General features: G+C 42.8%; 1 pseudogene; it reads left to right on the top strand.

Annotated features, from left to right (window-relative positions):
• Window positions 1-814: 814 nt before the first annotated feature.
• Window positions 815-1,616, top strand: LOC102009267 (annotated as a pseudogene).
• Window positions 1,617-5,541: the final 3,925 nt, after the last annotated feature.

A 5,541-nucleotide genomic window follows, 5' to 3' on the forward strand; every position in this document is an offset into this window, starting at 1 on the left:
CCCCCAAACTAACCTAATCTTGTACCTCACAGTCCTCGGAAAGTAATAGCAATCCAAAGTCAAAACTTGTACAAAGAAGGAAGTGATAAAGAATGGAGTAGAAATTAATAACATTGAGACTTAAAAATACAAAGAATCAGTGAATCATAGAGTTGAATCTTTAAAAGGATAAACAAAATAGACAAACCCTTGCCAAAAGAAGGGAAAAAAAAATTCCTATCAAAATAATTAGAAATAGAAAATGCAAAATCACAACGGGCATTGCTGATATTTACAGAATTATAAGTGACTACTTTGAGAACCTGTATTCCCATAAATTGGAGAATCTAGAAGAAAAGGAGAGATCCCTAGACACATGAATTACCAACACTGAACCGAGAAGATGTGAAAACACTGAGCGGACCAATAATAGGCAATGAAGTACAGATACTAATAAAAACCCTACCACTTAAAAAAGCTCTGTATCTAGTAGACTCATATTTATCAGAGATTGGGGGGAAGAATTATTACCAACGCTCCTCAAATTCTTCCAGGAAATTGAAAGGAAAGCCACAGATCAATTTCCTTAATGAACATAGATATAAAAATCTCAACAAGATATTTGCAAACAATGCAGCAAATCATGAAAAAGATCCTATATCACGACCAAATTGTTTTCATCCCACGGAGACAAGGATATTTCAACATATGTGAATCGATAAATGTAATACAGCATATAAACAGAAGTAAGAATAAACCACATGATCATCTCAATAGATGCAGAAAAAGCCTTTGACAAAATGCAGCATCCATTGATGGCTTTTTCCACCAGCTGCCCAAGATGGGGAAAAGAAAGAAGACCAAGGGGAAGAAGATAGCCCCAGGCCCTGCTGTCAGCAAGCAGGAGTCCAAGAAGGTGGTAAATTCCCTCTCTGAGAAAAGGCCAAGGAACTTTGGCACTGGACAAGACATTCAGCCCCAAAAGGACCACACCCACTTTGTCAAATAGCCCCATGACATCTGGCTGCAGCAGCGAAGCGCTCTCGTGTAAGTGCCTAGAGGTGTTCCTGCAATCAAACAGTTTTTGCAATTAACCCAGTCCTTCGGCCACCATGCAGCTACCTAGCTGCGTAAGCTTGCCCACGAGTACAGACCAGAGACAAAGCAAAAGAAGAAACACAGGCTGTAGACCCCGGGCTGAGAAGGAAGCTGCTAGCAAAGGGGATGCCCCAACTAAGAGACCACCAGGTCAAAGCAGGTGTTAACAATGTCACACGCTGTTGGAGAAAAAGATCAGCTAGTGGTGATTGCACATGACATGGATTCCATTGAGCTGGTTGTGTTCCTGTTTGCCCTGTGTCTCAAGATCGGGTCCCCAATGCATTATCCATGGGAAGGGCAGGGCTGGGCGTCCAGTACACAAGAAGACGTGCACAGCTGTTGCCTTCACACAAGTCAACTCAGAAGACAAAGATGCTCTGGCTAAGCTGGTGGAAGCTATCAAGACCAATTACAGTGGCAGATATGTTGAGACCCACTCTTACTGGGGAGGCAACACCCTAGACCCAAAATCTGTGGCTTGCATTGCCAAGCTGGAAAAGGCAAAGGATAAAGAACTTGCCACTAAACTGAAGTAAATGTACTCTTGAGTGTTCTGTACATAAAAAATAACAAAGTGTCTCCAGGCATGGTAGCACATGCCTGTACTCCCAGCACTTGGGAGGCTGAGGCAGGAGGATTGTTGTGCGTTCGAGGCCAGCCTGGGCTACATAAGTGAATTCAAGGCCAGCCTGAACTACATAGTGAGACCCTGTCTCAAAAAAACAAAAACAAATAAATAAATTGTCCTTAATCCAGTGTAAGGAAAAAAAAAAAAGCCAAGCCAAACAAAAAAACTTTGACGAAATTGGTATAGAAGGACTTTACCATAAAATGATAAAAGTTATTGATGACAAACCCATTTCTAGTATTATACTCAGTGGGGAAAAACAGAACATTGCCTCTAAAATCAGATACAAGACAACGGTGTTCACTCTCAACATTCCTGTTCAAAATAGTACTTGAAATTTTAGCCAGAACAATTAGGTAAGAGAAAGAGATTAAGGGGATTTAATTAGGAAAGGAAGTCAAACTATCCTTATTTACAGATGACATGATCCTTTAAGTAGAGGACCAAAAACTCCACCTGAAAACTTGTAAAATTAATAAATTCAGCAAAATGTCAGGAGTCAATATAAACACACAAAAATCAACAGCCTTTTCATACACTGAGAATGAACTCATTCAGAAAGTAATTAGAACAATCTCATTCATAGTAGCTTCAAAAAACTTAAATATCTAGAAATTAACCTAATCAAGAAAGTGAAAAACTTCTATAACAAAAAGTATATACTCTGAAAAAAGAGATGGAAGAGGACATTAGAAAATGGAATGACATTTGCTGTTCTTGGATAGGTAGAACTAAATATAGCCCAAATGGCTGCATATATTAGTCAGCCCTAAAGAAGGATAAATTTGAGTCATTTGAAGGAAAGTAAATGGATCCAGAGATCATAATGTCAAGTGAAATACATCAGAAACATAAGGATAAATATTTCATGGCTTCTCTTATATGAGAAACTCAAAATATAAATAACAATGAAATAAAAGAAAAATGGTAGGAAATCAGGGTAGATTTTGTGGATCTACAGAAGGGAAGAGGAGAGAGGACAGAGGAAAGGGAAGTAAAATTGATCAAGATGCAATAGGTATATGTATGATTGTTGTATTATGTTTTGTAAACACCTATTTAGACATTATTTTAGAATTTCATTTGTATTTTTAAATTTTGGAGTTCATTAACTCTTTCATGTCTTAAGCACTTATGTAAGTACATGGAAAATTGTAGCACTAATGCCCATATATTCAGAGGTAAATCACCTTTCCTTAAAAACAGCAAGGAAATAAACTCGGAAACCACAAGCCAGCTAGGAATAGCCAGGCTTTATTTATTGTGGACCTCAGGCACGGTCGTAGCCTACCCTGCTGTTAAGTATTCTCAGCACTCACTGGTCCTAAAAATCTGCTCTTGTGCCTTTGGCCTTACCTTCCTACTCCCAGATACCTGGTAAACTCATTACCCATAAACCAAGATGGCCTGCCCGGGCACCCAGCGAATGAGGTGCCTAAGGCTTCACCTCACGTCTCTGTAGACCGATGCAAGTGAAACTTCCCTCCAGGTGAAAGGATAACACCACACTATCACAAATATGTTTTCAATTAGGGTGAATCCCATTGTGAAGGGCTCCTGTTAGGAGTCAAGAAAAGAGCTATCGCGAGCACTGGTGATGTAAGGAAGCAGAGATACTGGAGTAGCAGCAGCAGTCTCTAGGCCCAGTGGTGGCAGGCAGCTGCCAGCAGCGACATCTAGTGTTCCAGGAGTGGCTTTAGCAGCCCATTTAGATGTGTGACAGTCTGTGCTCCTGTCAAACCTAGTTCTGCAGGCTTTTTGGTGATTTTGTGAGCTACCCAGTATCCTTTAATAAATAATTTATTTCCTTAAATAAGTCAGAGTAACTACCTAGGGTTTCCAACTGAAAACTTTAACATAAATGTTGGGCAGAGTTCCAGAACCAAAATATGCTAGGTAAGATACATTTGGGTAGGGACTGGGCTTTCATGAGAAATCCAGGAGGCAGATCTTCCAGACAGACACTCAGCATGTAACGGGGATGGTGAGGTGGTGGTAGCGACAGTGGAAATGGGTGGGACTGGACTGGAAAGACCAGTAGAGGCAGGTTTGACAGAGAAGGTAGCAGGAGTGTCACTGGGGGTAGGGTTCCCCATCCCTTCCTAAGCCATAGCTCCAACCTAGTTTCAGCCCCAGCTGCCTCATGTGTGCCCCAACCCCATCACCAGCTCCCAATAGCCCCAAGTTCAGCCAAGTCCTTGTCCCTGCCCCTGTCCACTCATACAAGACTTAGGAGACTTGCGTCAGCTCCTCATCCAGCCAACTGGTCATCCAAGCAAACTTGTTCCTATGCACAAAGAGCCCCATCTCCTCTATGTTATCCATCTTGAAGGATGTGATCCCATGGCCCTGAATCACAAACCCAAAACTTGTGTCCTCATCCCCTTCCCAGGTTCATGTTCTTCTGCTGCTTTTCTAGCCCTTGGGCCTGAGCTTTGAGATCTGGGTTGACTTCCCAGTGGGCTGATCTCTGGGTGAGCTGGGGAAGGGGAAGACTTCAGGGACAGGAGGCAGCTCTGTTAGATCGTAGCAGCCCAAGATCAACCGAGCCACACCAGAAATCTTGATCTTTTTGAGTTTCTGAAATACAGCAGTGTTCCTGTGGGTAACATCATCCATCCTTGCCCACCTCTTCCCTTTCCATCTTCTGCAGAGTGAGCACCCTGGTGAGTGTGCCCAGGAATAGCTGGGCTCAGTCCAGGGCTTCCCGAGGCAGGCCCCAGAGGTGACAAGAACCTCCAGTAGGCATTCCCATAAGAAAGCTTCACCACCACTTTTTTTGTCTTTTTTTTGAGACAGGGTCTCGCTGTGCAGTTCAGGCTGAACTTGAGCTCACTTTGTAGACCAGGCTGGCCTCAAACTCATAAGGGTCCTCCTGCCTCAGCCTCCCAAGTGCTGGGATTACAGGCATGCACCACCAGGCCCAGTTTCACAGCCATTTTAGAGTATAGATGGAGGCACACTCCCAGATCCCATGTCCCCAAAACAAATCATGTCCGTGCAGTACTGGACCTTCCTTATGATCTCCTAAAGACACTACCTTCCTTGGCATCTGTTTCTGGGGCTTTCTCTACATCAGCCATTACTAACTTGGTTCATCAGCAATTCCAGCGACTCCTTGTGATATCACTACATGGCACAGAGCACCAGGCCCCCAGTCCAAACCACTCAATGATCCCTTGTCCAGTTTTTCTTTCATTTGGCCATTCATCACTCACCTTTGGCATCTTTGGGTGTAAAGATTCAAAGGTCAATAATGCAGTGTACTATCTCCAGGGCCCCTGGTGCAAGAATAATGCAGGGCACGGACAGTTTCACTGCAGGCTAACAGTGCTCTAACTGGGGTTAACGTAGGGAAGGAGGAGTTTGTACAGTTAGGGGTACTGCCCAGCGGAGGCCTTCTGCCCTGTCAGTGGCCTTCTGTCATCCCTAACGGCAGTGGCCAAAGAACCCAAAACCTTGGACCCAATAGGTACATACTTCTGTAAAGCTATGTTTGATCTCATGACTTGAGGAGAAAGTGGTAATTTGTCTAGTCATAGCACAATAGTTTAGCCAGTCAAAGCATCACTTTCCAATGAAAACAGGCATCAAAGATTTTTATAAGCCAGGTACAGTGGTGCATGCCTGCTACTCAGAAGGCTGAAGCAGGAGGATTGCTTGAGCCCAGGAATTTGAGGCTAGGCTAGGCAACATAGCAAGACACTGACTCAAAACTAACTAACTAACTAAATATATTAATTAATTAATATTGTTATAAAGTAAAATGTAAAATTCATGTGAATTTTCTACATAAAACAAGCTATTTCATTAAGTTTGTTCTGTCCCCTAGA

Source organism: Chinchilla lanigera, unplaced genomic scaffold (assembly GCF_000276665.1).
Source record: "Chinchilla lanigera isolate Chin_1 unplaced genomic scaffold, ChiLan1.0 scaffold00066, whole genome shotgun sequence".
NCBI lineage: Eukaryota > Metazoa > Chordata > Mammalia > Rodentia > Chinchillidae > Chinchilla > Chinchilla lanigera.